This window comes from Odocoileus virginianus, chromosome 19 (assembly GCF_023699985.2).
Source record: "Odocoileus virginianus isolate 20LAN1187 ecotype Illinois chromosome 19, Ovbor_1.2, whole genome shotgun sequence".
NCBI lineage: Eukaryota > Metazoa > Chordata > Mammalia > Artiodactyla > Cervidae > Odocoileus > Odocoileus virginianus.
In genome coordinates, this window is record NC_069692.1 from 23,970,231 (window position 1) to 23,992,771 (window position 22,541).

At 40.5% G+C, this 22,541-nt stretch overlaps 1 long non-coding RNA gene across 1 annotated transcript in view; it reads left to right on the forward strand.

Annotated features, from left to right (window-relative positions):
* The window catches only part of LOC139039620 (uncharacterized), a 54,845-nt gene extending 32,538 nt beyond the window's left edge, over positions 1-22,307 (forward strand). Inside the window, exon 4 of the long non-coding RNA XR_011492954.1 lies at positions 21,913-22,307. This is a non-coding gene — a long non-coding RNA (uncharacterized lncRNA). The remainder of the gene's footprint in view (positions 1-21,912) is intronic.
* Positions 22,308-22,541: the final 234 nt, after the last annotated feature.

The window sequence follows — 22,541 nt, forward strand, 5'->3', positions numbered from 1 at the left end:
CTGCTATGGACATTTTTGCATCTGTCTGCATATCTGAAGCATCTGATAGCATTGCAAAGCCTAAGCTCTGCTTCAGAAAATTCCAGTTCTGTGGCAGTGAAAATGACTGAGGTGTGGAGTAGGCATTGTCCCAACTTTAGTAGATGATGCAAAAATACTTTGTAAAGAAAGTATAACAATCGATCACCCAGTGAAGTAGCTGTATTCAAGATCTAACATCTTTTCTTACTAGTCAGGTCATTTTAGGATCATCACCACCAGGTGACCACTGATAACATACCTCAGGATATATGTGAAAACTCTTGCTTAGTAAAAAGACCTAGTTCTGCCTGCTTCTAATTATAGACTTTTAGAAATGTCTCCAGAAGAACTTATTGGAATGGCTTTGTTACAATAAGCAAGCAGGGGGAAAGGGTAACATCTGATATTTCACCTAGGATTTAAAATACCTCAGTGGTTTTCTAGAATTTGGCCATATGCAAGTTTTTATTTTTCTATAGACTGATAAGGAGGAAAAAAGTCCTGTTTTGAATTGCAACAGACTTAGAGGAGAAAAAACACACATTTCTGGCAACATGTTATTAATGTTGTGACATTATACTTGGCCCTTTTAAAACCTTTTTATGTATTTTATCCAAACAAAGAGTTTTGAGATAAGAAAGCAATAGAGCTCTGGGCATACCTGGTTCCTGTGAGAGCTGTCATTCGTATGGGGAAAAGACCATAGAGGTCTCCATACTCTGTCCTAGCAGATCCAGATGTTGATATTGGCATAGATGAGTTTACACAGCAGTTCTATGCAGAAAGCGAAAACGACTCATTCTCCTCTACACACAGTCTCAACAGTATGCACAGTTCCAACAACTGTATGCCAACATCAAACAAAAAAGCCAACAGCACTTTTGAATTCTCAGGGAAGTTGTGCTTTTTTGCCTCTGCATCTTTTTGGATGAGAAAGAGCGAGGATTTGTGCTTTGGCATCCTTGCATGCTACCAGCGATTCCTTAGCAATAGGAGCATTCACCACTTCCACGTGAGCTTTGGGCACGTGACTGTGTATACCCGTCTTCCAGCTGGCATTTTAATTTAAGATTATATGCCAGCCAAGGTGGAAGAAATCCAAAAGGCAGCTTGTGAAGAGGAGGAGGAGGAGGATTCTTCAAGTGGTAGCAACACACCTCTGAAGACTTTGAACAAAGCAGCACATTGACCCTGTAGCCCCCAAGCTGGGTAAGACCATGATGGGATCTTTTCTAGTGCCAGGAAGTTGCTGAATAACCAGATTGTTAAAAACATCCTAGTGTTTGTAAAAGCCACAGCACTGTCATGGATAAATTAATTGAGCTTCCACATTCTCAAAAGAGAAAGTTAATAGAGTTTCTTAAAATAGATTGCTGAACTAAAGAACTGCTTTTAAATATTTAGCAAACTCCGTTTGAGTTAGAGTACAATCAATTCACCTCTCAATTTGGTTGAGAGTACAATCAACCAACAGTGTGTATGAACAGCTCTGGAGGTGGGATGGTTCAGTGTTTCAGAGAACAGGCTCTGGAGTCAGATGCCTGGGATAGGGCCCTAGTGTTACCACTTCCTAGCTTGGGTGACTTTGGTAAATGCTTTAACTACTTTTTGCCTCAGTTTCCTAAGTTATATCTTCTTTATAGGGGTTGCTGAGGATATTAAAGGGTGAAGCTAGTGCCTAACACATAAGTAGGTGTTCAATAAATGTGAGGGTATTATTAATTTTAAACAATTATTAATACTCACATTTATTGAGGGTATGTATATTTGTATTATATTATACATAATATTTATTAATAAAATATTAATGTTTAATGCAAGAGTAAGGATGCTGTCGGCACTAAGGAGGTCATGGTCATGATCCAAAGAACGGCTTTTCAGGGTTACTTACAGCCTGGATCCCTCAGAGTCAAGTTCATGTTGATTATGTAGGACCCAGGTGACCTTGGGCTTTCCGGGTGGCGCTAGTGGTAAAGAACCTGCCTGTCAGTGCAGGAGACACAAGAGAAGCAGGTTTGATCCCTGGGTCAGGGAGATCACCTGGAAGAGGGCACAGCAACCCACTCCAGTATTCTTGCCTGGAGAATTCCATGGACATGGGAGCCTGGCAGGCTTCTCAGTCCACAGGGTCACATAGAGTTGGACACGACTAAAGCAACTTACCGCAGCACAGGTGACTGTAAATAATGTAATGTTTTCTGGCATCTTATTGAGACACCCCCAAACGCCCAGTGACTTCTTGGATGATTACCCCTGGGGCTGTCTGCCACGGGGCCGTTCTCACAAGTCTAGTGAGACTGTTGGCCTGTCGTCACTCAGAAAAGGGACCCCAACCATCTTCCCTCTGTGCCAGGGGGCTCTCTCTTCCTCCTCTGATCTCTCATCCCTTTAATTTCAGTAATTTCAAATCTCCCTCCTTTCTTTGCTCTGACTTGATAACCATTCATTTCGGTATATACTGGGCACTAACAATGTTAAAGACAGTGAGAAGTACTGAGGATACTATAGTGGGCTTTGCATTCTTGTGAGGGAGACAAATAAAGCCCCAGTTAACAGATAAATAAATAAAATAACAATAAAAGATGGGAGGTGCCATACTATGAAGGAAGCCAGAACGTGATGGAGAGAAATTTAACAGGAGAGCAGAGGTACGTGAAAGTGTTAGTCCCTCAGTCATGTCTGACTCTTTGCGAGCCCATGGACTGTAGCCTGCCAGGCTCCTCTGTCCATGGAATTCTCCAGGCAAGAATACTGGAATGGGTTGCCATTCCCTTCTCCAGGGGATCTTCCCGACCCAGGGATTGAACTTGGGTCTCCTCCACTGCAGGCAGATTCTATACCCTCTGAGCCTCCTTGATGGGAGGTGTCATACTATGAAGGAAGCCAGAAAAGGATTGAGAGAGATTTAACAGGAGAGCAGAGGAAAGGAAAAGCTGATTAAGATGGTCAGGAAAGAGTCTTTCAGAGAGGTGACAGTGATGGGCTCCTCCAATCAAGAGAGGTGATGTTTTCAGAAAGTGAGTGGGGTTGGGGGTGCATTCCAGATGGAGGGGACTCCTGAAGTGGGGACAAGAAAGAGAAAGGAGCCAGTGAGGTGGGGGCAGTATGAGTGTACAGGGCACAGGTTGTGGGGCCTTGGAGCCACAGAAAAGGGATGCATTGTTCTTAGTGTGGTTTGGCTGCCTGACTCTTCTGGCAGGGCATCTGCACTGTTTGTTTTCGTGTATCCCAGACCTCTACTCTCACCCAAAACTGGCCATATCACCTAGCACAATGCCATGGACTTAGCAGGTACAATAATACTTGCTGAATGTGATGGTAACTTCTGGTAGTTTGGTTCTGCATTAGTCCAGAAACAAGGAAAATGAGAGTTGGTAGAGCTCCTAGCTGATGATTTGTCTTTGCACTTAGTTTTTTTTTTTTTTTTTAGGAAAGATTTTTTATTTATTTATTTATTTTCCATTTATTTTTATTAGTTGGAGGCTAATTACTTTACATCATTACAGTAGTTTTTGTCATACATTGAAATGAATTAGCCATGGATTTACATGTATTCCCCATCCCGGTCCCCCCTCCCACCTCCCTCTCCACCCGATCCCTCTGGGTCTTCCCAGTGCACCAGGCCCGAGCACTTGTTTTACATTTGGAAATTTCTCTTTCGTAACTACGTGGCCTTGTCTAATGCAGGAGATAATTTCCTGAGTAAATTTTGTGTAGATTTAAATTCTATTTTACATACAGTAGAGGCACTAGCAGATTGAAAAAAATTCAACTTTGGATCATTTCTATAATTGAGATCTACTATGAAACGTGAATAATGAATTTTCCATCATTCAGATACAAGTTTGCATTCTTGTACATGTTCAATGCATGACCTGGGCCCAGAGTGCTTGAGCTGCCCTCACTGCCCAATTGATTATTAACATCTTTCACCTGAGCACAGCTCTTCTTGACCAAGGATGGGAGGGAGTTACTGCCTTTCATAGCAAAAAGGTAGCAGGGATGAGAATTTTTACTTATCACCATTTAGGGAAAGCACTGGGGATCTACAGACATCGTATTAAATGCATTGTATGCATTCTTTTTTAAATTTCTTTATTTTTTAAATTTATTTTTTTTCCATTTATTTTTATTAGTTGGAGGCTAATTAGTTTACGATATAATCCATGGCTGATTCATGTTAATGTATGGCAAAAACCACTACAATATATACATTCTTTATTTCATCTTCTGTTTAACAGATGAAGAAACCGGTGCTCTGGGAGATGAAGCGTTACTTCATACTTAATATTTTGGCACAAGCATGGACACACAACTCATAGTACACTATAGACTTGGCTGGAATGTTTAAGTGAGTCTATGCTATGAGTTGAGGGGAAACAGAAGGGAAATAAACACAGATAGGAAGATACTATTATTAGTTGTTTAGACTTACAAAATATAGATCACTCATCTTTAGTTCATAGTCCCCTAACTAAGTGATTTCCACCTAGGAGAACTTTATAAAAAGACAGATTTCCATCCCACCCTTAGAAGTTGGTCTCTAAGACTGGAGTGCAGCCTGCAAATTTGCATATTTAAAAAGCTCTACAAGGAATAAGATGTGATGTGAAAGAAAAATATTGCCTGCTCTATCAGTAAGCAGTGATGTTAAAGCCATCAAGCCATCACCTTACAGCTGCTGGCCCCATCAGTGAGCCCCGAGGGAGCTCAGGATGAAGAAAGATGGGCTGCCCACTGCCACGCCCTCATCAGTGCAACCACCCCCAACTGTGTACCCTGAGGGGATTCAGGATGGAGAAAAGCAGGTGATACTGGCCCCAGATAGCTGAGGTGCATATCACAGGAATGATTTTAGTGAGCCCAGACTTCCATTTTTCCATACACAGAAAAGTGCTAAGTTCCTTAACTGAGATATCTAGTTTTCTTAATTAACAGTAATCTTCTAATGTTCTTTCTTGGGCTTCCTTGGTGGTTCAGATGTTAAAGAGTCTGCCTGCAATTCGAGAGACCCAGGTTCCCTGGATTGGGAATATCCCTTGGAGAAGGAAATGCCAACCCACTCTGGTACTCTTGCCTAGAAAATCCCATGAATGGAGGAGCCTGGTAGGCTACAGTCCGTGGGATCATAAAGAATTGGACATGGCTGAGTGGCTTCACTTCACTCACTCTGATGTTCTGGATCGTCTTTGTTGCAAAAACTCCTATATATCCTGGCTCCAACCCTTGCCTCTTTGGAGCTGTCTCTCAGAGTTATCTGAGATGCTGTGCCCCAGGTTTGAAGTCCTTAGAATATCCACCAAATACAGCATAATTCTCAAATGTTTAGGTTGTGCATTTTTCTTTCAGTTGGGAGTAGGCAGGTTTAAGAATAGGAAGTAACTTGCTTGCTGCTCGGTCCCAACCTGGTGCACTGGGAAGACCCAGAGGGATCGGGTGGAGAGGGAGGTGGGAGGGGGGACCGGGATGGGGAATACATGTAAATCCATGGCTAATTCATTTCAATGTATGGCAAAAACTACTGTAATGATGTAAAGTAATTAGCCTCCAACTAATAAAAATAAATGAAAAAAAAAAATAAGAAAAAAAAATAAAGTATACGCAAGTTTTCTCTACAATCCAGACCATTCTCAAAGAACTTTGGACCCCTAGGGCACCTAATTAAAGAGAAAACAGAATTTCTCCTCCCACTGGCATCCTACTTGTTGCTAAGATCAACTTCTTCCTCAAGGAAAATAGCATCCATCTATTAGTCCCTAACCACATTTAAGTACAACGCAATCAAACCAACATTCAAGCAAGAGGCATATGCCAGAGCTTGGAACTAGGCATTGTAGTATCATCACAGACCAAAATCTGGAACATCCCAACCTCCTCCCCTTAACCAGAAATTTCCTTCCTGGGCTCCATTCACTAGGAATGCTGCTTTTTTGCTTCTGAGGCTAGCAAACTAGCCACTGAATTCTGTTACATCATGGTCAGCGATTCGAATAGCTGTTTTCCTTAGATGGGGTTTCCCTGGTGCCTCAATGCTAAAGAATCTGCCTTCAATGCAGGAGACGTGGGTTCAATCCTTGGGTCAGGAGGACCCACACAAATAATTTGGAGAATTATCTCTCGTCTGCATGATTAAACTCACTTTCTAGGCTATTTGGGGGCTTCCCTTGTAGCTCAGCTGGTAAAGAATCTGCCTGTAATGCAGGAGACCTGTGTTCGATCCCTGGGCTGGGAAGATCCCACTCCAGTATGCTTGCCTGGAGAATCCCCTAGGACAGAGGAGCCTAGTGGGCTACAGTCCATGGGCTTGCAAAGAGTTGGACACGATTGAGTCCGTAAGCACAGCACAGCACAGGCTATTTTAAATGGCTCTTGAGGGAACTTTATCAGTGACCACGTTTACTAACTTCTCATTGCCCATTGGTTAATCTACTAAGTGTTCCCAAGCTTCTGTAATGAGAATTACTCTAGTGATAGGACAAATTGCAAGTCTCAGGAGCACAGTGAGGGTGGGGACCAAGACTTAGGCATCCTTGACTTTTCAACAATGAGTGCCTAGCACTGATAGCTCTTCGTTAATGTTGGATGAAAAATATAATGAGGTTATAATTCCTCACTCTAGGTTAATTTGGTTTACAGTGACTTCCCATGGTTTCCCTGGTCCCTGAAGCCCTCTGGCTGGAGATATTGTGCCTGGAGCATGCCCTACCCTGATGTTACCCAGGCAGGTCAGGCTCTAAATGCCTGCAGATTGGTCATCCACTTGCAAAAGAATGAAACTAGCATACTTTCTAATACCATACACAAAAATAAACTCAAAATGGATTAAAGATCTAAACGTAAGACCAGAAACTATAAAACTCTTATAGGAAAACATAGGCAAAACACTCTCTGACATAAACCACAGCAGGATCCTCTGTGACCCACCTCCGAGAATATTGGAAATAAAAGCAAAAATAAATGGGACCTAATTAAAATTAAAAGCTTCTGCACAACAAAGAAAACTATAAGCAAGGTGAAAAGACAGCCCTCAGATTGGGAGAAAATAATAGCAAACGAAGCAATGAACAAAGAATTAATCTCAAAAATATACAAGCAACTCCTGCAACTCAATTCCAGAAAAATAAATGACCCAATCAAAAAGTGGGCCAAAGAACTAAACAGACATTTCTCCAAAGAAGACATACAGATGGCTAACAAACACATGAAAAGATGCTCAACATCACTCATTATCAGAGAAATGCAAATCAAAACCACAATGAGGTACCATTTCATGCCAGTCAGAATGGCTGCCATCCAAAAGTCTACAAGCAATAAATGCTGGAGAGAGTGTGGAGAAAAGGGAACCCTCTTACACTGTTGGTGGGAATGCAAATTAGTACAGCCACTATGGAAAACAGTGTGGAGATTTCTTAAAAAACTGGAAATAGAACTGCCATATGACCCAGCAATCCCACTCCTGGGCATACACACTGAGGAAACCAGATCTGAAAGAGGAACATGTACCCCGTGTTCATTACAGCATTGTTTACAATAGCCAGGACATGGAAGCAACCTAGATGCCCATCAGCAGAAGAATGGATAAAAAAGCTGTGGTACATATACACAATGGAATATTACTCAGCCATTAAAAAGAACACATTTGAGTCAGTCCTAATGAGGTGGATGAAACTGGAGCCTATTATACAGAGTGAAGTAAGTCAGAAAGAAAAACACCAATACAGTATACTAATGCATATATATGGAATTTAGAAAGATGGTAATGATAACCCTGTATGCAAGACAGCAAAAGAGACACAGATGTGTAGAACAGTCTTTTGGACTCTGTCGGAGAGGGTGAGGGCGGGATGATATGGGAGAATGGCATTGAGACACATAAATTATCATATGTGAAATGAATCGCCAGTCCAGGCTTGATGCATGAGGCAGGGTGCTCAGGGCCGGTGCACTGGGATGACCCTGAGGGATGGGATGCGGAGGGAGGTGGGAGGGGGCTTCCGGATGGGGAACAGATGTGCACCCGTGGCTGACTCACATATGGCAAAACCAATAGAATATTGTAAAGTAAGTAAATAAAACTGAAAAAATAAATAAATGCCTGCAGACTAACAGAAGAATTTCAGCCAAGCAGGATTCAATTTATGCAGTTATTATAAGAGGGTGTGATAGGGTAATACTCCTGCTTGTAGTGCTCAAACAAAACATTTTTTTCTCCAGTTTTTAAACTTTTGGATGGTCAAAGTCATCTTTGGAGACTTTGCTCCTTTTGCTTTAGCAAGGAAATTGCTTCCTTCTACTTTCTGATTCTGAGGCTTCTATTGATGATGGGTGATGAGATGATCAAGAGAGGGGGTAGACTCACCTGCAGCAGAGAGTGTATATGAACAACTGGACTTGTATGTGTAAATTTACAAGCTATGGAACCCTGTTTTCATGACTGAAAACAATCTGAGGAGTCCTGAATTGAGAATTTGAAGTGGATGTCACTGAGGAAAAGCAAAATACTTAACAAGACAACTTTTCTGATCTTAACCACATTTTAGTCAAAAGCAAATTTAACATTCTGTGTATAAATAGGACAGTTTCTCATCATGAACTTGAACAAAAGGGTCTCATGACAAGGTGCTTGCCTTTTCTATGCAAATATAAGATAAATATTCATGAAGCTTTATTTTAGGGAAAGAAATTTTAAATGGCAAAACTAATTTAAGTTTTATTTCACATGTGCACAAATATCTTAAATCCTTCTGGGAACAAGGTAGGGGTATAATTATACATTCTTAAATGTGCAGGTGTAGGTGTGCTTGTACATATATGCCCACTTTCAGCAAGAATCAGGTATTGAATCACGTTTACTGGGTTAATTCTTATTCAGTGAGGGGCCTGAGAACTTGGAAAAATCACAGAATTATTGTTATATGGAAATCTCATAGTATTCACCATGAATTCCTTGGCCCTACTAATATCTGGGTGACAGGTGGGCTGAGGGATCACCCAGAAGCTGTGGAAAGGGGACCTCAAACTCCCAGCATTCTGGGGATTGACTCACCCTTGCTTGTGTGGTGAGTACAGCGGGTCTGAAGACTCAGTTCTAGACCAAGCTATAGAAAACATCTGTAGATATTTGCAGTATAGACAGTAAAGATGTTAAAAATGAAACAAGGCTAACTAGCTGCAATTCAGCTTGACTTTTCCTTTTCTGATGCTAACTTAGTAATCAGTTTTGTTTTCTTTCTACTGTGTTTGATATAAAGTTCGTCCTTTTTATTATGGAAAATGTCAAACACACCAACAGTGGACAGAAGAGTATAACAAATCTTTATGTATTCAGCACCCAGCTGAATGTCAACTCATGGCACATCTTTTTCATCCGTCATAATCCACCTCCATTCTCAGATTAGTTCAAAGCAAATCTCAGATACATATAGTATTATTTAGTCAAAGTTTTTGGTTTTAAAATCAGTATTTCAATAACCAATCATTTAGAAATCAAAAGTACTAGCCAGTTATTATCTAGTTATAATCTATTGGACTGACCACATCCAGTTGCTAGAGAAAACAAGAAATAATTGTTTGACTGAATTTAGTTTCATTTTCCTAAATAGTTTGTGTAGTCAGACACAACCTCTGTTTATAAACTTTTCTGAACATAAAGTTGCAAGATGCTAAATAAGCTTTAAATTAAAAAATGTTAAATACTAACCCTAATCTTCCAGATACATCTCCTAGGAGACGTGTTCTACATGTTTTATCTATGTGAGCCACTCTGGGACTTCATTTACCTTATGAGACATTTGCAAACTTCCATGTCTGTAATTTCAGTCTTTCATCTGTTGTTTGTGATTTACAGTGTATGAAAATTGTTTTCCCAGTGTTTATAAATTAGACTATAGGAGAAAAATTAGGGTAATTGCAAACATTTGTGAAGCTTTTGTTAAGTTTTTCTGGGTGTTGAATATATTAGAGCCTGTTTCTCAATTTAAAATGGTGCTTGATCTTATCAATTTAGCGAAGAAAGGTTTTAAATATAATTTGTCCAAAGTGGTAATTGTGCCTTTTTAAAACACCATTTTCATTTACTCAAATAGCTTGAAAACTATTTAATTATTACTGATTTGATTATAATACAAGCCACAAGGGAAAAGAAAAAATTTTTTATTAATTTGGACACTCTTAGGTAATCAGTCTAAATTTTAAATATGCTTAAAGAAATATAATTTTTAAAACTATTTTTTATGTACATAAACCAAAGCTGAGATTGAGATGTTTCCACATTATAAACAGAAGAAAATAAATATTTGGGTAGCTTCTAATTGCATAGAATATTTCAAAGGACTTTATATTTTTTGATAAGCAAACTAAATATCTCTATGTTTAATTTGCTTGGCAAACACTTTCTTCGTAAATTAGACAAAGGCAAAATTTTAGTCAATCCAGCTGGGATTCAAAAATTCTAAATGAGTAGAATGCAAATTAATGAAAATTTAATTTACAAAAAAATCATAGATATCTGAATACTAGAAAGTCAGTTAGAGGAGCCAAGTTTGCTTGGCTCTCGGGTCGTTGAGGTTTCATCCCTTCAAGCAAGTTAGAGGGAAGTGGGAAACTTGTCTTAATCATCATGAAAGCCGGTAAAAAAATTAACCCATACACTTCCCTGTTTTCTTAAAGAGAATTAATCAAACATCATTTGTCCTTTTCTGTGTAATTCAAAGCTGATTTTTTTTTAACTTTCTATTTTATATTGGAGTGTAGCCAATTAACAATGTTGTCCTAGTTCAGGTGGAAAACAAAGGGACTCAAAGCTAATGTTTTGAATAACAGTTATTTCAGAGTTGTTCAGAGGACTCTTAAGAGCCTGGGGTATTCTTTATCCATTCAAATCAAGTCTCAGAAAGCATGTGCATATGAGTGTACCTGCTCACTGAGACTCCTTCATACCCCTTCTGCTCCAGGCCTTCACTATTGCTGCAGTCATGGTATCCACCTACAGAAAATTATTCCACACCACATGCCCCAACTTCTAACTCAATACTTCTGTCACCTCCTGTCTCCTTGGGAAATCAGATGATCACGTTTATTAGAAGGCATCTAAAGTAAAACATTGTGGCTCTGTGTGAGGGCCTATGGGTTCTCCTGTGAATGGAGTGCAGGATACTAAATGGGAATCTTTATAATCTCCTGTTTTGGATGCTCAGAGGTAGGCCCTATGTACTTCCTTGTTCTTAACTGGGTCCCAGAAAGGTGTGGGCTGATATTTGTCTTTCTCTGACTTATTTCACTTAGTGTAATAATCTCTAGGTCCATCCATGTTGCTGCAAATGGCATGATTTCATTCTTTTTGATGACTGAGTAATATTCCACCATATATTTATACTACATCTTCTTTGTCTATTCATCTGTTGATGGACATTTAGGTTGTTTCCATGTCTTGGCTATGAACACAGGAGTGCATTTATCTTTTCAAATTAGAGTTTTCTCTGGATGTATACCCAGGAATGGGACTGCTGGGTCATATGGCATCTCTATTTTTAGTTTTTTGAGGGACCTCTGTACTGTTCTCTGTAGTGGCTGCACCAATTTATGTTTCCACCAACAATCTAAGAGGGTTGCCTTTTGTTCACATCCTCTCCAGTATTTGTTGTTAGTACACTTTTTAGTGATGGCCAGTCTGACTGTTATGAGGCGGTACCTCACTGTAGTTTTGATTTGCATTTCAGAATAGTATTCTTGTATTTACCACCTTGTTGTTCCTCTTTAAACTAACAGAAAGGATGTTGACTAGAATCTTTCATTTATCACACACGTTGGAGAATGTAGTAATGGTAAGAAATTCTGAGTCCTTGGAATAAAATAGATTCATTACTAATCAAGTCAAGAAGATCCAATTTAATAATCACTTTAATTTAGAAACATATATTTTAACACTTAGAAAATTCTTGGCCTTCATAGCTATGAGACAAATGGTGATTTTATTTAAAATTTTTATCTCTCTCAGAAAAGTTAATGAAGCTATTAATAGCTATTAAATAGCTATTAAAATAGATGAAACTCATTTGAGCACTTTGGGGGGCATGTTATAGTATAACTATCATATATCACAGATATTAAAATTCTTTTATTAACTTAAAAAGTTTGCTCTCTATATTTTCAAAAGTTTTGAGTTGATAGCTGCTAAAGCTGGGTGATGAGTATACATAGAGATTTGTTGTATTCTTCTGTCCACTTTTGGTGTGTTTGATATTTTCCATAATAAAAAGGACAAACTTTATATAGAAGACAGTTGAAAGAGAATTTTGGTATAGTGTCATCAGTTGAATAATTCCTTCTCCTTCTCAAACATGTTTATGTCCTTGTCCCTGGGGCCTGTGTTTGTTACCCTACATGGCAAAAGGGACTTTGCAGATAACGATTAAGTTGAAGATCCTGAGATGGGAAGATGGTTGTGGATTATCTGTGTGGACCCAGCGTAATCCTTCCCAGGGTCCTTCCAAGTGGGAGGCAGGAGGGTCGGAGTCAGATGGAGAGGGTCATGTCGTGAAGGAAGCAGAGGAAAAGGAGGTGATGAGATACAGAGCAGTGAGGCAAGGAATGAGGAAATCTTCTAGAAGCTGGACAAAGCAAGAAATGGATTTTCCCCTGGAGCCTCTGGGAGAAAACAGCTCAGTGATTGTGGACTTTTGGGCTCTAGAACTGTTCAGAGAATACGTTTATGTTGCTTTAAGCCACTAAGTTTGTGATGATTTGTTACAGCTCCAATAGGAAACAAAATACACATAGGAAGTAAACATACTAAGGCCCTCCTGCTTAAAAATAAGCAGATATTAACTGAATGTGCAAATAATGTAGTTAGCTCAGATTTTACATCCTTATTCTGTTTATTCTTAAACATAATGGTAAACATGAGCTTTCTTACCTTTTTCAATTTCCAGATTCTTAATTTAGAATTAACATAACAGAAGGAAACATTCTCCTTAAGCCTTTTAAACCTGCGTGGATAAAAGCTGGCTTTGCCCTTCAGCAGGCTCCTAGGCACTGCGACTTCCACTATTTTATTGGTATGACTGTATAAAACTCCACCAGCAAGCGTATTTTTGAGTGAGTCATTCCTAGTCCTAAAATGTGTTGCGGGGTGGCTGTTCTTACAGAGAGATGATTGCTGCAGGCCCACGCCATCCCAGCTCTCGCTATGATGATTAAGAGTTGATTAAGAGTTGACCTTGCTGCTGCGTATTAAGAATCCTGGCAGGAAATTGAACTAGAAATTTGGAACAAGAGGCCAAGTGCTACATTTTTAACTTTTGTAAGAAGGTCAAAATACTATGTTGTCTTTAATAACTAGACAATATAGCCTTCATTTTATGTTTTCTTTACTACAAACCAATATTTCTATTATTAAATTTATGTGCTTCATCAAAAATAGTTTAAAATACTGAGAAAATAAAATCAAATGTGCCCCTAGCTTGACAGAACCACTCAGCGTTTGGTGTATTTTTCTTTAGCTGCCTTTGAAAATCTAAAGACCTTGGTTGCAGTAATGAAAGTGAAAGTGCTAGTTGCTCAGTCATGTCCAACTCTTTGCAACCTATGGAGCCCTCTGGGCTCTTCTGTCCGAGGAGTTCTCCAGGCAAGAATATTTGAGTGGGTTGCCATTACCTTCTCTAGGGCATCTTCCCGACCTAGGGATCGAACCCAGGTCTCCCACATTGCAGGCAGGTTCTTTATCTGCTGAGGCACCAGGGAAGCCCTGGCTGCAGTGTGTCTTTATGTAAATACTGTTTAATGGACACCTTGCTTCTGTGGACATGTGCTATTCATAAAGATTACAGTTAAAGAACCTTCAGAAACAGGTGTGTTTCTCAGGCTTCCCAGCTGGCCTCCTGGCTTCTCTCTGCCTCTGGGACTCCAGAATTTTCCCAGGAGTGTGTGATTTAGCCATGCTGTTTGCAGCTGCTTGAGGGCACTCTAGGATGCTGGCAAGGGAGGGGGAAACCTGCTATCCTAGGGCCTTAGACAGTTGGAAATTAACTTGATTAACGTGTCATGGGATCAAAGTGAAAAGGGTTTAATGCCCCTTTCATTTACAAGTTGGAAAGAGTCTCTTTCCCCTTTTTAACTAGTTATTTGATCAGCTGAGCCATTACCCTCTGCTGTGATGTGCTGACAGCATCTCATAACATCACTATCCCCGCCACCAAGATGGTTTGGAGCCCCATCTGCAGCCCTCCCAATTGCCACCAGACATCTCTCCATCATTTAGCTCTCAGCTGATTAAGCCACTTAACTAGATCATTTTCAAGGCTTCTGGGCCAATCTCCATAGCAGTGCCCAAGAAAGAAGGTATTTCTAATCATGAAGAGGAAGCAAATGCATTCCTTATCCCTCCTTCAACATGTATGTTTTAAATACCTTTTAAACACAGGGCTTGTCTCAGACCTTGAGATATGGTGGTGACAAGATGGACAGGGTCCCTTGGAGCCAAGAGTCTAGACAGGAGAGGCACTTTAGAGAAATAACTGCCAGAAAGAGTGAAGAATACCAGGGTGGAGGGTGCTCAGGGCACTTGGAGAATGGAGACCTAATCCTGTCTGAAGGGGAGCAATGTGTAAGCTAGGACCTGAGGTATTACTCACGAGTTGGGAAGAAGGTGGGAGGGCAGGGGTTGAAGGTAACAGAACATACAAAGCCTCGGAGATGGATGAGAACAGCATGTTCAAGTACTATAAGGCGTTTGGCTTGGCTAAGGAGAGGTCTGAGGGGAAAAGATGCCAGGGATTAGATGATGAAGGTTTTGGCTGGTCATGTGAAGGAGTCTGACTTTAGTGGCAGTGAGGGAGCTACTGAGGGTTTAAGCAGAGGAGCTGACAAGAATAGCTCACTTCTTTGTTCTTTATACACCTTCTTCTAATGCCATTGGAACCCTGTGGTCAACTTTTAGAACATGAAATTCCACTGGTTTTCAAAGCAATTTTGCCTTAGTCAAAACCAGAAAGCACAGAGCAGCCTCTGGATACAGTGAACCCTGCTCAAGTTATTTGAGCAAGGGATTCCCTGAGGAATAACTAGACAAGCTAGTTCTCAGCCAACACAGCATTTCTCTAAGCCCCATCACAGATGGGATCTTGGCTGACCGGCTGCTCAGAACAGAGTGGCAAGGCTAAAAGAGAACTCAGAACTTATCTCAGTCCAAACCCCTCATTTTGTAGATGAACAAGCTGAGACCCAGAGGGGTGAAGGGCTTCATCTGAGGTCTCATGGCCATGCAAAGGAATATTCAAGGCTGAGGCCTAAGTCTGACTCCCAGAGTGCCAGCCCCTAGTGAACAGAAATTATACCCTCTTGTAGTACAAAGGTCTTCAAAATATATTAGAACTACCATTTGAAGACTTTAGATGGGTCTCCATGTCTAGGGCTTTTGTCCTCTCTTACATCCTTGACACCAAAGATGGCTAGAACAATGATTCTAAAGGATAGGATATAGTTTAGGGTGGGCTTACTATGTGGCAAGGCCATCTGCAAAGAGGGCTATCTGAAACTCTGGCCCAGCCCAGCCCTGTGTGGAAGTGGGGAGAATGGGTCAGAGTCGTGGGGAGGTGATCAAGTGAAGTCTGGATGAAGATGCAGAGGAGAGGTGGCCCATCTCCACCCTTGTTCTAATGACTGGTGTCTAATGTGTCTAGCAGAACTGTTGAAATCCTCTTTGTACTTTTCTATGGCTCTGTTGCCAGCACTTTCCACAATGTGGAGGTGTTGGACCTGAACATTAAACTATGATTAAAATAACCAATAAGAACCTCAAATAAGAAGACTGAAAGAGAGACAGTGTGTCTAGATAGGTCCTCAGCAGAGCACAGGATGATGGACACTGACTCGAAAGGTCCATGTTCAAAGACAAAAGTGCAAAGTGAGAAGCTGTGGGGAAAGGAGAGAGAGGAAAGAAGGAACAAAGAGGAGAGGCTAACAGACATCTTAAGAGCTGACAGACCCAGGAATAACCATGGTGCCTCCATCCTACCCTAAGAACAGAAAGCAGTAACTATGCAGAGCAGAATGGTCCTTAAGGTGGGAGAGAGAGAAAACTAGTTGCTAGAGCATCATAGCTCTCTGGGGGCATTTTGTTGTTCAGTCGCCCAGTCATGTCTGCCTCTTTGCGACCCCATAGTCTCCAGCATGCCAGGCCTCCCTGTCCCTCACCATCTCCTGCAGTTTACTCAAGTTCATGTCCATTGCTTCGGTGATGCCATCTTAGTGTGTGGCAAACAGCCCTCTACACGCCTGAGAGCAGCACCAAATCAAGGCAGATTGCAAGAGATGATAATTGTAATGATGCCATTAGGTTAACGACAGACTAGGCTAGGGTCAGCAAACTTCTGTGAAGTGCCAGATGGTATTTTACACTGTGTGGGCTATACTCTAGCAACTCTATCTTCGTAGTACAAAAGCAACCACAGACAAGATATAAATGAATAAGTTGTCTGTGTTCCAAGAAAACTTCATTTACAAAAATTAACGTGTTCTATTTACTAAAGCAAGAAAATAGGCTATATATTTTTCTAGGAGCTATTTGGTTACTAGAAAGGTAGCTATTTAAGTTAGGTAAAGTCAGTTTTTTTAGAAAAAGAATTCAGTAGGTCTCTAACCTTGCAGACATCCAAAATGGAGAACAAAATTCAGCCAGACCGACAAGGACCAGATGCAAGGAGTCAGGAGATAAACTGCTTCTTCTGTTTCTAGTGCAGCTATATATCAGCTCCAGTCACTGCTTCTCTCTCTCTCTCGACTGATGCTCCCTGCTTAGTATCATTGCAAACGTTTTGTTAAATATGGGTGAAACACAGACGTTCTGACTTTAAACTTTCAGTTCAGGTGTCCACCACCTTCTGAGTGTTTCAGCGTCCCTATCCCAAGTTTTTGGTATAGAGCTTTGGTCAAGTATCTAGTTGGCTCAGCAGGGTTAAGGGTTCCATCCTTGTCTGATTAGCTGTGGCCTGTGGGGACAAGTTCATGTGGTAAAAGTAAGGAGGCCAGAACAGGAAGCAGGCGTGTGCATTTAGGGCAGATGGAAGTGGGGTGAGGACACAATGATTACGCATCACTACTGCATCCATTTTGCTTTATGGAAAATTTCAAATGCTCACACTTCTGTGATACTGGGCAATTAATATAGAGATAAAACCATTATGGAGAACAATAGATACTGCTTAGTCAATGTAGAACTTGTTTGACTCAGAAATCCTGGGTCAAGTGATCTAGTAATTCTACTCCTGAGTTTACATAGTCCAGAGAAATTCTCAATGGTCAATAAGGTGTGCCATTCCTGGGAGACTGGAATGTGGTGGAAGAGTACTGTGAGATTCAGCAGTCAGTAGCACAATCTGTAGAGTCTACCCAAGGGTCGCTCAAAGGCATGGCACTCAGAGAATAAGGTAAGAAACACAAGGGGCTCTCACACCACACAACACCACTAATGTAAGTTTAAAATACATGTACAGGAAACAGATAAAGCATACATTCTGCAGGAAAAACTTCCAAACAAAATGATGCTCATTAAACATACATGAGGAACTTCTGACTATGACGGACTAGCTTGTAAGAAACCAATTCTTCCACCGAGAACAACTGCAAATGTTGAATAAAATACACATTTGAATGTGACTTTATTTAGAAAAAGGATCTTTGAAGACATAATTAAGGATTTCAGTAGATGAGATCATCCCAGATTATCTGGGTGAGCCCTAAATCCAACGAAAAAGTCCTTGTAAGAGACAGAAGTGGAGAAGACACAGAAGAGAAGAACTCGTACAGATGGAGGTTGAGACTGGAGTTATGCAGCTATGGGCTAGGGAACGCCTGGAGACGCCAGAGCTGCAAGAGGCAAAAAAGGATTCTCCCCAGAGCCTTCAAAGGGAGAGGCCCTGCCAAAACCTTGGTTTCAGACTTTTGGCATCCAGAGCTGTGAGAAAATAAGTTTCTATTGTTTTTAAAACCACCCAGTTTGTAGTAGTTTGTTATGGCAGCCACAGGACACTAACACAGTACTCTTACCATTTCCCAAACAATGCAAAGACTGTTCATTTTCTCCATCATACAGTTTTTTCCTAATTCATAAATTTCTTCTCATACAATGAAATATTGTGTCTCACATTTTACTTCTACATATATTTCAAGGTCAACAAGACATTGTGGTTATTATTTTGTTGATGTCTGATATTTTCATTTAAAAAAGTACCTGACTTGCTAGATGTAACACAGCATCTTGCTATTTTATTCACATTTCTTGGGTAATATATTTAAACAGTTCACCTTCCTTTTTGGAATGTATTTCATATTTTTGTCGAATTTCCTATTAGCTTTGCTTGATTGAAAAATTCTTCAAATGTAAGGGAGTAACCCTCCTTTGTTTTATATATATATATTTTTTTCCTTTTTTAATAATTTCTCTACTGTGTTCTTTTTCTTTTAGTTTTTTTTGTGGCCAATGTGGCACATACTTTTAATTTCTTATGTACTTTTGTGACTTAGTTCATTACTTTCAGCTCAAAAGTTCTCCCTCCTCCAGAGATGTCCAAGATGGGTACTTGTATTTTCTTCTAATTTTTTAATAGAATAAAATTTTAACTTTAACTCACTAATCTATATTAAGCTAAATTGGAGAAGGTAGAAAACGCTTTTGACTCTTTAGGCTAAAACTTCACCTAAAGTCTTTAGTGGGCTTCCCTGATAGTTGGTAAAGAATCTGCCTGCAATGCAGGTGACCCTGGTTCGATTCCTGGGTTGGGAAGATCCCCTGGAGAAGGGCTTGGCTATCCACTCCAGTATTCTTGGGCTTCCCTTGTGGCTCAGCTGGTAAAGAATCCACCTACAATGCAGGAGACCTAGGTTTGATCCCTGGGTTGCGGCATGATTAGTGACTGAAGGTGGTATTTCACACATAAACAAAACACAGAACAAATCCTGGACTGAATTATAGGGCCCAGAGAGTTTGGCTCTGGTGTTTACAGCTGACAGCTTGTCTGCCAGTCCATTGAATGCTTAGCCAAAGATTGTCCTCCACAACAATGGAGCTGGGAGATGCCCCCAGACTGCTTCCTGGGTAGTATTATCCTGTCTTGTGAGCTCCAGTGAAAAGAAGAAAGGCAGTCCAACTCTGAGCTTTGGGAGAATAAACAGAGTTCAGGGTCAAAACTGCCTTCTTCCTCCACACTGTGGGGCCAGGGTCCTGGAGTGGTGGGACCATTCACTCTGAGACCGGACTTTGCAATTCAGAAGAGAAAGTGTCAGGCTTTGCAAAAACCTCCACCAAGTACCCTCCTTGCTGAAAATCCAGCCTGAATCCCCAATCCTAACTATACTCAGAGCTTTAGTCTAACTAGAGTTGGCCTGGAGTCCTGGTCCAGCTGCTTCTGGGTTGTAAGAAGGGGACATCTCTGAGAACAGAGGGAGGGGCAGAGAGAGGCTGACAGAGTGCCGAATACGTCCCGTGACAAGGAAGGAAAACGGGAAACCTGGGTAAATTGAGTTCAGATGTCTTCCCCATTTAAAGCTGTGCAATCTTGGGTTAACGACCCCTTTTCTCTCAACTGAATCCAAAGACAATATCACTATCTGAAACCTGAAGGACTTGGGCAACATGGTCTCTAAGGTCCCTACCAGGCCTGATTGGCACAGATGCTACAGCCAAAACCCCCAACAGGCCCAGTTGGCTCCCTTGACAACTGGAGAGAAAGGAAATCACAGATAGCCACAGGCTCCAGGAGTTAAGTGCAATCTGCAAAGCCCAGGCAGATTAGTTTTCATGTGCACACTGCGTGATATAGAAAGTTCTGTTGGTATGGTACCAGCCTGTCCAATGACACCAGTCACACACCGATTAAATTTCTCAGCAACAAAAGATAATGTTATCAGCTGTCAGTTGTTTCAGTAATAAAGTGGATGTGCATTCATAATGGTGGAAATGTAACTTATCAGTAAGTTATGAAACATGACTATATAACTGTCTTTACCTTCTGCTATCATTTTTACAAGCACCTTTGTGTTTTTACAAAACACAAATTGGCAAAACACAAGTTAACACACTTCCAGTGCAGGAAAGAATACTGTTTCATGTTTATTTACTGTGTGCTCCCATTAATGATAATCATGAAAATATCTAGGAGCAATTATTCTTTTAATACAAGGTTCACTGGAATATTATAGTAATACCCCACTACCAGGCACTGTAGTCATTCTTGAATTTGGTTTCACTAAGACTTAACCCAGCACATAGGAAGGCTTCCAGGACATGGCTCTCACTTGCATACTCAAATGGCCATAAACCCTTTTCCCCCAACACAACATGCCCAGACTGATAAGTAACTGTACTCGGAGGATTCTCTTCGTGACTGTAGGTCCTTCTCCCCACTTCCTTCCACTTACATGCATGTGTGTATTCAAATGTGTTCAGCCAGTCAATATTCTGAAAACGTTGGCTCCGTTTTACACCTCTGGAGTTGATCCAAATAATGCATTTCTTATAGCTGCATTTCTCTAGAAAATAAGCCAGTTCTGCAGAGCATCCTGGATCACAAACCACTTCTGGGTGTGTAGTATATCTTTCTAGTGAGTGAACCCTGCTAAATTACAGAAAATAGAGACTCCCAAGTGTGTATGTGTGTGTGTGTGTGTGTGTGCAGTTTGATTTTTTGTTTGGTTTTATGTACAAAAAATCTTGGTTTCGGGAAAGCAGAGATGATATAACCAGTATCAATGTTGCTTTGTTCAGGTATTCCTAAATATAATAATTCTATTTGAAAATTAAAGATCAATATTTTTTGGCAAATACATAGATTTAAACATTCACTGGAAAAAAAGGACATAATGCTGATTTGAATTGCTGTTTTGGTGAAAAATCTCAACTATGTATCAAAATGTTATATAAATAACATATGTTGTATTCGAATTACTTTCAAAGCAGTAACTAAAGATATTGAAATGGCACCTTTTGAGATTTGTAGATTACTGAAAACAGATAACATATGAAAACTATTTTATGGGTGCAACAGAAGGAAACTTGAAAAGCAGAATGCACTTCAGGATTGTACAATCTAGACTAGGTGAATTCAGTATTCATGAAGTCTGTTTCACCAATAGTGATAACAATAGCAGTTAAGGCATATATGGTGCTACCAGGTGCCAGGTACTTCTGAACTTTTTGTGTGAACCCATTTAACCTTTACAACAACCCTGAAAGGTAATTACTACTGTGATTCCCCACTGAATGAATACGAATTTTCCCAAGGTCTGACAGCTAGTTAAAAAGCCAGACAACTGCATCATGGAAAATGCTGTTTTCCTCACTCTCTCTCTCCATCTTCTTTTCTCTCTGCCCTTACTTTGCAGGAGCGCTGATCAAATTGGTTCATCTGGTTAAGTGGCCAAGTGCAGACTCCCTTCTTTCTGGCCGGAGTAGAAGGGACAGTACTGCTCCTTGTCTGGAGGACTGGCTAGTTCCTTCTGGATATCCTCTGAGGCAACCAGATTCAGGCTAATTGGCCACTGGGTTGGTCTCCCCACCCCACAGCCTTTTCTCTCTTTTTCTTTCTGATTCTCTTCTCATATCTGAAAGTTTCGTGTTGGTTTCGTTTTGTTTTGTAACCGGTAATGACAAGGTCTGAAACCTGGGTTTGTGTATCGAGGGCTTAAATTGGGCAAAGAAATCAAGCTTTGAACTGAGGCAGTTTACACTTGGTTTAAGAGAAAAAGACAATCTGTGCGACCCAGCTCAGTTTGTAACGATGCTCTGCATTTAGGTTATGTGCCAAAACCACAGCTCAGTCACAGCTAACTTCTCTCATCCACCCTTCTCTTGAACAGCTAATAATTTTGACTGGCTATTGTCCCTCACTATTTCTCTAGGGCTTCCCTGGTGGGTCAGATGGTAAAGAATCTACCTGCAATTCAGGAGACCCGGCTGCACAGTAAGTTTGTGGTAGAGTTCAGATATTTATGGATTCTCTGATCACTGTCAATTAGCACTCTGTTTCTCAGTTTTTCCCACAAAAATATCCACAATACAACCAAAACATGAGTTTGGGATTATTAGCCTGTTTATGGAGAAGGGTTTGTGCTAAACCTTCACAGTTCTCTGCTCCTGTGTGACCAGGGTCAAAGTCCGACTGAGGTTAGAAAATCAGGCTCCAGTCTGGAACTGCATTTCCTTCATTCTCACTTCGAGTCTTGACTGTTTTACACTATGTTCTACCAAATGAACTCAACAACCCCATAACATAAAGTTTTATTAAAGGAAAACAAACTTTTGTCTAGTCTTAAATAATTGAAAATTTGGGTCTGAATCTTGTAAACCTCTTCTGTCTGCAACTTGATGTTCAGTTTGGAATGGCGTGGACAATGTAGTTCCTCTTGAAATCTTGAATTTTTTGAATTCACCCATTTCTGATTTACCTTTCTTTCTGAGTATTCAGCATTACTATCTTTCCCCATGCCCTTATAGTTCGATGGGCTAGATGATTAGCTGTGCACATTGG